Genomic DNA, 10,939 nt, shown 5'->3' on the forward strand with positions numbered 1-10,939 from the left:
AGACCTATAATTTATACGTCTATGTTAAATCCACGTTATTCTTTTTTATGTATATATAAAAGGATTAGCTCCACAGTTGTAATGTATAAGGTTTAGGTCTTCGAACTTCTCGTCCACATTCTCAACACTGCGTAATAAACGCATGACATTACGCATTATTTCCTACGGCTCCTGAAGGCAGCATATGTATACTATTATGTACTACAGCTTCAAAAAAAGCTTGGAGCTGGGCGTGTCTGTAGCTTGGGGATTTTATTCAAGCAACACGACCAACAACCAATCACATGAATCTCCCGCCCCCGACATACAAAGCAAAAACCCCCGGGGATTTTATGGGAGCAATATATATATAAACTCCCCAAACAGCAGTGATGTACCTGAACGCGTTCAATGAACGATCGTTCATGAACGCGTTCATATTTTGGGCGAACGTGAACTGAACGTACTGTATTTCCGCTAGATGAACGTAATTGAGAACGCGTTCATTATCAGCACTGTATAACGGCGTTCAAAAGTGCGTTCATTCTCAGCACTGTATTATAACGGCGTTCAAAAGTTTGCCAGATTTCATATGCCTTTCAGCCGAAAACCCAGTTAAAACACACCGTAAACAGGCTTCAAAATAATGCGGAAAACCACCCAATCTGGCAACAGCAAGCTGCCTGTGACGCGTACGCGCCTGTCACCCCTGGCTGTCGCACTAAAATATAAATATACTAAATATATCAGACTCCTCACAAGAAACAATGTGGAACCGCGGAACTGGCGAGCATTGAATGAAGTATGGACGAAGCCGAGAGCAGCTGCAGCAGCACTCGCTCAGAGTGAGACTCTACGGCAGGGGTGGGGAATCTCCGGCCTCCGGGCCGTATACGGCCCGCGAGACAATTTGGTACGGCTCTCGAGGTAATTTATAAACACACGCACAAAATAAAAAATGAAAGAAATCTAGACCGCAAAAAAATTAAACAAGCGAGTGCCTGTTTTTCCTGGCCAAGTTTAGGGTCCTTGAACACAACACGAGCCTAACGTGTCATCACGTGGTATATGTCTCGACTGACAGGGGTGCAGTTCTGACGGAGAGCACCAGAACGCCACTCCAGCACTTCAGAAATTGCAGTACCGATAAGTCCATACACATGCCGCAGTTTCTGCGTGTCTGTGTCTTTAGTTGAAAGCCCAGAGGCGATCTGCTCATCTGTCATACTGATCAGACAGTCAATAACTGTGTTGTTATCATTAGCATCTGGTTAGCTAGCTATGCTAACGAATATAAGAAGCTTTGTCTACAACCAGTGAGGTAAAGGCACATCTTTATATGATCATTATAGTTATCAAAAAAATAAGAGAATAAAGTAAACAGGTATAAAATACTATATGACAGTTATTAATAAAGAAGAATACAGTTTGAAAGGGGAGTGATTTGTCAAATATCCATAAATTAAAAGAAAATCTGTTTACAGTTGTGTTTGGGTGTTGAGAGATGTGTCCATAGATCTCCTAATGTTGCTCTCAAAGTGCACCAGATTGATGCTTTTAACTTCAACATTTAAAAAAAAATCTTCCCAGGGGAGCATGCCCTCCGGACCCCCCTAGAGGAGGTTAGGTCCCCCCCCACTTAAATCATGTTCACATGGATAAGAAACTAAATACATTTGCACACATCTTGTGTCCATATCTTTCTGTTTTGGTGGTCACGCCACACCCTGCACGTGCATGCATACGCGAGTCATGGTGAGATATCTGGATTAAGAGGTTGCTTTTTCTTTGCACAGAATGAAATGAATGGGCTGTGATTTTAGTTTTTTTAAGCAGAGGTCAATAACTTGTACGGCCCTCTGAGGATATTGTAAACATTGAAATGGCCCATTAACATCGTACAGGAGACAAATAATAGCTCGCAGCAACTTATTGAAAAAATAACTATGAACTATAAATTAGTTCATTTTTGAAACCATGAACTTTAGTTCAACATTTTGAATTATGAACTATGAACTGAACTAGTTCATTTTAAAATGTGTGAACTGTGAACTGAACTAGTTCATGTAGAAAGTGAACTTTCCCAACACTGCCAAACAGGCGAAAACCTACCAGTTTCACCCACTGTCTCTGCCACCTCCCTCCATGCCTGGTTCCTCCGGTTTGTATCCCGGTAGGTGAAGAGGGTCTGGTCATACAACACCGGGTGATTTGCTACAGCGATAATTAGTTTCTCCTCCAACCTTTTTTGAAATATAGAAATGAACGGCGGGATATCTCTCCCAGCTTAGACGCGGTTTGATTGGCTACGGCTTGAGCTGTCAGATTTTCCGAAACGGGATTTGATTGGCTGGCGCTGGCTACTCCGGCGTCAGAAGTTGAACATTGGCCGTGACGGCCCGTCCACACTACAGCGTCGACAACTCCAATCTGCCCATTCACTTTGAATGGGGTGACGTCACGTTGCCTCGCTTTTTCGCCGAACTAAATATTGGGTAGCATAGCGGTCCGTCTCTGACGCCGGAGTAGCCAGCGCCAGCCAATCAAATCCCGTTTCTCCCATAAAATCCCCGGGGGGTTTTGCTTTGTATGTCTTGCTTGAATAAAATCCCCAAGCTACAGACACGCCCAGCTGCAAGCTTTTTTTGAAGCTGTAGTGTGGACGCTCCGTAAAGAAGCCGCCTGTCAACTAGGCCAGGAGACATCTGATCTAATCCCAAACATCTATATTTGAACTATCACGGAGCGTCCACACTACAGCTTAAATAAATGCTTGGAGCTGGGCGTGTCTGTAGTTTGGGGATTTTATTCAAGCAATGCGACCAACAACCAATCACATGAATCTCCCGCCCCCGACATACAAAGCAAAAACCCCCGGGGATTTTATGCGAGCAATATATATATATATATAAACTCCCCAAACAGGCGAAAACCTACCAGTTTCACCCACTGTCTCTGCCACCTCCCTCCATGCCTGGTTCCTCCGGTTTGTATCCCGGTAGGTGAAGAGAGTCTGGTCATACAAAACCGGGTGATTTGCTACAGCGATAATTCATTTCTCCTCCAACTTTTTTTGAAATATAGAAATGAACGGCGGGATATCTCAGCTTAGACGCGGTTTGATTGGCTACGGCTTGAGCTGTCAGATTTTCCGAAACGGGATTTGATTGGCTGGCGCTGGCTACTCCGGCGTCTCCGGAGACGGCGGAGACGGACCTCTATGCTACCCACAATTCAGTTCGGCGAAAAAGCGAGGCAACGTGACGTCACCCCATTCAAAGTGAATGGGCAGATTGGAGTTGTCGACGCTGTAGTGTGGACGGGCCGTAACGCAGTGGCGAACCGTCAGGGCCTTCAAGGTATTCAGAGAATACCGTGGAACACTCAGATAAAACAAACAAAATATCGATTTAATTATAGAAATAAAATGTATATAAATGAATACATGAGAATCGTATCTGTGTTGTTGATCTGTAATAAGTGTTACGTTGATTTGTTTGTCCTTCTCGGACCATGCACTATGCATTTCCGTGGTTTTCTGTTAGAAAAGAAAGCAACCAATCAGATCTTGTTCTGGGTATCTGGGTAGAATATCCTTCAACCAAGGTATTCTACATCCTTGATCGAATGCCCTGGCCGTTGCACTGAATGAGAGCGTACGTTTGGACTGACAGTTTGATCAACCAATCATATATTGATTTGTAGCCAATGGGCGTATTCTTTCAGAGTTCCCCTCGGTTCCAGGGTACTCTTGAACAGGGGTTCCCAACCTTTATTCTGCCAAGGACCGGTGTTCCGGTTTAACTGGTTCCCCGATCAACTGGTTGACAGATGTGGAGGCGTGGCCTTCGACTGAAATACACATTTCGATCGCTTCTTCTGTCGTTTACATACATCTTTTGGTATATTTGGCTGGATAGGAACACTTTGATGCACATTCAGTACCAGTGTGTGAGGTTGTGGTTACGATGGCGATATCCGGACGCGAACAGCGAGGACTACAAAAAGAAAAACGAGTTGACATGGGCATGTCTGTTCAAAACATTGCGAGCTCCAATAAATCATTTAAACCAGCTATTGTTGGCAGACTTATTACTGAATATCGTTCTTAATGTGATACCAAGTCCATCTGAGACCTGTGTACACCTTCAGACAGCCTCCAAGTGAAGCACACGTTGTTTACTCACAGTTTGAAAGCAGCGTGGAGAAGTCTTCAGCTGTGTTAAACTGTGACCCTCTCAGGTAAACTGTGATTCGCCCATGGAAAATGGGATCCGCCCAGATTAAACTGTGTTACATCTTCTGTGGCTATCTACCAGCGATCATGTTTAATATGAAAGACACACACATACATCCCTTATAAAAACGGCATTCTGCAGCACTCATCCAGATAACATGTGACTGTTAACTCGTTTTGCAAAGATAGCAGCAGAAATATTTAGACTTGAAAATGCTGATGGGTCGGCAAACAATATTAGGAATCTTCTATTCCAACTACATAATATTCGGTGTCCATCGACATGAAAATAACAAAAAAGTTCATGCTGGACTCAAACCCGAGTCCCAACAGTGAAAGTCACTCCAGCCCTGCACGTTATGAGTGCGCCGCGGATCAACACGACATATCGAATCACCACACTACAACATTTTAGATTAACCTTGTTAAAAAGTTCCAGAAAAATGCAACCCGACCATCATTTATAATGTGAGCGAATGTATGTACACTTTAAGCCATAATATAGTATACTGACTGAGGTCTGTATCAAGCCTCATTAAGACCCACCGAGATCAGATATCCTTGTTTATACGGGTATCAAATCGACTCGACATCATATTAATAACGATATATGATACAAATGTAAGACTGACAACAAGAATAGTTTGTAAAGGATTTATTGACGTTAGAATTATTAACAAAGCACTTATATACTAATAACGGAATGGCTTATCTAAAGCCAGTTGAGTAGCACTTTAAATGTTTTGGCTCTATGAAACCTGATGTACTTTATGATTATGTTTTCTTCAAGTTTGTATCTTCTTGGTCTTATGCACTTATTGTAAGTCGCTTTAGATAAACGTGTCAGGTAAATGCAATGTCATGTAATGTAATTGACGTGAGTGTTTTGAACACTGTTATTTTATTTTTGATTCTCTGGGAAGTATCGTGTTGATCCGTGGCGCACTCATAACGTGCAGGGCTGGAGTGACTTTCGCTGTTGGGACTCGGGTTTGAGTCCAGCATGAACCTTTTTGTTATTTTCATGTCGATGGACACTGAATATTATGTAGTTGGAATAGAAGATTCCTAATATTGTTTGCCGAGACCAAGATTAATGACCCATCAGCATTTTCAAGTCTAAATATCCCTGCACACGCAGCAATGACATTTCTGCTGCTATCTTTGCAAAACGAGTTAACAGTCACATGTGATCTGGATGAGTGCTGCAGAATGCCGTTTTTATAAGGGATGTATGTGTGTGTCTTTCATATTAAACATGATCGCTGGTAGATAGCCACAGAAGATGTACACAGTTTAATCTGGGCGGATCCCATTTTCCCATGGGCGAATCACAGTTTACCTGAGAGGGTCACAGTTTAACACAGCTGAAGACTTCTCCACGCTGCTTTCAAACTCTGAGTAAACAACGTACGCTTCACTGGGAGGCTGTCTGAAGGTGTACACATGTCTCAGATGGACTTGGTATCACATTAGGAACGATATTCAGTGATAATTCGGGCAACAATAGCTGGTTTTAAGGATTTATTCGAGCGGATCACAGCTTAACACAGCGGAAGACTTCTCCACGCTGCTTTCAAACTGTGAGTAAACAACGTGTGCTTCACTTGGAGGCTGTCTGAAGGTGTACACAGGTCTCAGATGGACTTGGTATCACATTAAGAACGATATTCAGTAATAAGTCTGACAACAATAGCTGGTTTAAATGATTTATTGGAGCTCGCAATGTTTTGAACAGACATGCCCATGTCAACTCGTTTTTCTTTTTGTAGTCCTCGCTGTTCGCGTCCGGATATCGCCATCGTAACCACAACCTCACACACTGGTACTGAATGTGCATCAAAGTGTTCCTATCCAGCCAAATATACCAAAAGATGTATGTAAACGACAGAAGAAGCGATCGAAATGTGTATTTCAGTCGAAGGCCACGCCTCCACATCTGTCAACCAGTTGATCGGGGAACCAGTTAAACCGGAACACCGGCAGATACATACAAAAAAAATCGCGGACCGGTTGTCAATTTTAACTGATTTTAACAGAGGCTAATTGTACAAGCTTCCTGAAAACTCGGTGGCGCGGCACTGCTGCGACCCGGGCTCCTGTCGTGTGCTGCAGTTTTTGTGTATTTATGTCTGGTATACGTTTCGTCCTTGATTTGAACCACACGCTTTAATCAAGAGACTGTGTGTGCGTATGTTGGAACAATGACGACCCTTGCAAAACTTCTACTGGCACTCTTTATTCTTGAACTTTTTCAACCATGCCAAACATTACGGGGAGGAAACAACTTGGCCCTGTCATACACCAGAGACGCACTGCTGGCACTCCGTGCTGCGGGAAGCCTCCCACCCGCCGACCTGCCGGAGGACATACGATCTACTGCTCCGAGGAGACGTCTCCGTAGAAGGGGAAGGAGGGGAGGAGTACGGCAGCGCCTCAGACGGAGAGGCAACAGGCTGCCTTTACCCTCCATGATACTCAGTAATGTGAGGTCGCTACGGAGGAAAATGGATGAGCTGCGGATCAACGCTACAGCCTGTTTCGAGTACCGTGAGTCCCGACTCTTTGTGTGAACTGGAGGGTTTTTCACTCATCCGCTCGGACAGGAGTGAAACGTCAGGGAAAGGCAAATGTGGGGGCATCTGTGTATTTATCAATGACAAGTGGTGCAGACAACACACTTTGCGTAAGACTATCTGCAGCCCCGACGTTGAATTTATGTGCTTGAGCCTAAGACCCCTGTACCAAAGAGAGTTTGGGAATATCATTCTCTGCACTGTTTATATTCCACCCAGCGGGAACGCAGCAAGTGCAGCAGCTCAAATCACAGACTGTGTTCACCAGCAGCTACTACACACTCCTGACGCTCCGGTTTTCATTCTAGGGGACTTTAATCATTGCAAACTTGAACTGTCACTACCCGGTTTTCAGCAATACGTTACATGTGAGACCCGGGAAGATAAAATTCTAGACAAATGTTACGGAAATGTGAACAACGCCTATGTGAGTAGAGCCAAACCCCCGCTTTCGAACTCGGACCATAACACTGTTCATCTAATACCTACCTACAAAACGGTTCTCAAGCGTAGTAAACCTCAGACCAAGACTGTAAAGGTTTGGACTAGTGACAGCATAGAGTCTCTTAAAGGATGTTTTCTCTCTACTGAGTGGAGTATCTTTCATGAGATGGACGTGGATAATGCTACTGAGACGGTAACTGACTATATACAATTCTGTGTTGACAATGTGATACCTCAGAAAGAAATAACTGTGTACCCCAACAACAAACCATACATAACTAAAGAGGTTAAGGACTGCATAAATCGTAAAAATATAGCTTTTAAAAACCGGGATAAAACGCAACTGAAATGTGTGCAAAAGGAGCTCAACCACATGCTCAGAGAAGCTAGAAGGAGACATAAGGACATTATAGAACAAAACTTTTCTACAATGAACTCCAAGGAACTTTGGGACACTATGAAGGCAATCACAAATATGACCCCAGCTAAAAAAACTCTCTGTACCTCTGATGACCTGCAAAAAGCAAATGAACTGAATGACTTTTACATGAGATTTGAAACCCAGGACTTCTCCTCTGAATGTACAGACATCGTAGAGACAATCCCTGCTAGTGACCAGGATGAAAGGGTGGTGATTGACCCTTTAAAGGTCCAATCACTTTTCAAACACACCTGTACTAAGAGGGCCACAGGGCCAGATGGCATCTCTGCATTCCTCCTCAAGACATTTGCAGAAGAACTGACACCAGCATGGTGTCCCATATTTCAAAAATCTGTTGATCTTCACACCATCCCCACCCTCTGGAAAAAATCAATAATAAAACCTGTCCCCAAAAAACCTTGTCCAAAGGTAAACAATGATTTTAGGCCTGTTGCATTGACATCCATTGTCATGAAATGTTTTGAGAGGATCATGGTGCCGCTGCTAAAGATGGAGGTTGATGTACATTTAGACCCTTTTCAGTTTGCCTACAAGCAAGGGCGTGGCACAGACGATGCTCTAAATAGCATCACACACCTGGTCACTAAACACCTGGAAGACCCTAAGGCATATGTACGCCTACTGTTTGTGGATTTCAGCTCGGCTTTTAACACACTGCAGCCTCACATCTTGCTTCAAAAACTGATAAAGATCAATATAAATCCTTTTATCTTGAAATGGTATTTTTCGTTTTTAACCAATCGCACTCAGCAAGTCAGGGTCAACAATGCCCTCTCAGAGCCCCGGACCATCAGTACAGGAGCCCCCCAGGGTTGTGTGAGCTTCCCGGTCCTCTTCACACTGTACACAAACGACTGTACAAGAGCCCACCCGGAGAATTATATCATCAAATTCTCAGATGATACAGCTATCCTTGGCTTAATGCACAAGGGCAGCAGTTCATCGGCTTATCACTCTGAAATAGAGAGATTTGTGCAGTGGTGTGATTCTAGCCATCTAGTGCTGAATGTGAGGAAGACTGAGGAGATGGTGTGGGACCCAAAGGTAGTGGGTGACCTTAGCCGGTGGTTATCCACAATGAACCCATAACTCAGTTCAGCTCCTATAAGTACCTTGGTGTCCATCTGGATAATACACTCAGCTGGAAGGCGCATGTTCAAGGTCTGTGCTCTAGACTTCAACAGCGATTGTACTTTCTGCGTCGACTCCGGGCTTTCGGAGTCGACCAGAAGTTCATGTTACTGTTCTATCATGCAGTGTTGGAGAGCATCATTAGGTATGGTATCACTGCCTGGTACGGTAACTTGACAGTGCAGTCAAAGTCACAGATCGCTCGCCTGGTACAGACGGCTATGAAAATTATGGGGGTTAAAAAACACCCATCTCTCCAAAACATATATGAGCAGTCCATTATCAGACAGGCAAACAAAATAGTGTCTGATCCCACCCACATACTCCACCCAGAATTCCAGCTCCTACCTTCTGGTAGAAGATTCAGGGTTCCCAAGAGCAGGCTGAACCGCTATAAGCACTCAGTCCTACCAATGGCCGTTAAACTTCTTAACATTCACAGGAAATGAAATGTAGTCAAAAGTTAAATGTAATGAAATGTACTTTTTAAATGTTGGCCATAAGGGTTGTGCAATAGGTCGCCATTGTCAGTATGTGTGTATTGTGTTTGTTCAAACGGTGTATGATTGATGATATGTGTATGTCTCTTAAATGTCCACTATGTTTGTATATTATGTACATGTATGCGGAACTGCTGGACGGAGCCCAGAACAAATTTCCTTACGGGGACAATAAAGTATATCGTATCGTATCGTATGTAACAGCCTGAACAAATAGGGTGAATTGCCCTAACGTGGGAATTTTTTTGCATTTCTGACTTCTGGAATATATTGCGATATGAAGCCGATACAATAAATCAAAATCTAGTACCATTCTGAAATCCCCAGGATGTGTCCTAATCAAACCAAAAGAGAAAATGCAGATATTACACTCATAAAAGAAATGGTAGACATATCAGTACTCTTAGTGCCAAGTTGTCTCAGACAATCTGCATTTGCTAATGTGGGACAGTTCTGTGCAAAATGTGGGACACTGAAAAGTCTATGTTAAAAAGCCTCAGTCACCTTAATTCATGTAATAAAAACATCTCAGGCCAGTAACACTCAAAGCTAAATGTGCAATACCATGTTCAGCTATGTTACTATTTATAATGTTATTGTTGTTACAACAGAAGATGTTTTTCTTTAAATTGAAGTTAAATGCATCAATCTGGTGCACTTTGAGGGCAAAATTAAGAGATGTATGCATACATCTCTCGACACTCATATGAAACAGAACTGTATATATTTCAATAATCCAAAAACCATTAGAATATGCTCACAACCAATACAAAATATTTGATAAACTCCTCTCTCCTATCTTTATCTTAGTCTGCATTCTTTATTTTTTTATTTATGCATATTCGACTAATCACTGTTTTTTTTTACTGACCTATAGTACATATTGAAATGATTTCTTAACTACAATTACAATGTGTGTTGGAAGGATTTATTAGATGACTATGAATATTTGGGCTTAAATTAATTGCCATCTTTTAAAATCCGACATTAATCCCTAACATTATCCCTGACTGTCATACCATTTTAACAGAGATGCAGCCACCCCCAATTATTTAATATAATGTAATGTACGCTCCTCTTCCTACTTGGTGCCCCGGTAACTTTCTCGTGCGCACAAGAGGCTGAGTACTGAATGAAATAATATGACTGGTATAGGTGCGAAAATTATTATATGATAAAATATTGTTATATATTTATAATTCTGCAAATATTACGATAAACTCACAGCTATTTCGCGGCCCGGCAGTAACACCACGGCCCGGTACTGGTCCGCGGACCGGGGGTTGGGAACCCCTGCTCTAGAAGGCCCGCTAGTTAACTGGCTCGAGACAGAGGATCTAGAATGCGACGAAGCAATTCATGCCGTTTTATTGTTTTTGACGTTGAAATGACAAGTGCAACAGGTGAAGATGAAGTTGTTGCGGAATCGTTGTGAGTACCCTTTTCAAGACGACAATTCAGTGAAAAGACGGACATTATAATGCCGTGGAGGGGAGGTCCAGTTGTGATAGACACGGTTCGCCACTGCTATAACGTATAGAGCTGTTGATGATAGGTATTAGGAACACGTAGGTAATGAGACCCAATACACAACGTCCCTCCCCCCCCCCCCCCAGAACAATTATACATC

The sequence above is a fragment of the Pseudochaenichthys georgianus genome, chromosome 22 (genome assembly GCF_902827115.2).
Source record: "Pseudochaenichthys georgianus chromosome 22, fPseGeo1.2, whole genome shotgun sequence".
In the NCBI taxonomy this organism is placed as follows: domain Eukaryota; kingdom Metazoa; phylum Chordata; class Actinopteri; order Perciformes; family Channichthyidae; genus Pseudochaenichthys; species Pseudochaenichthys georgianus.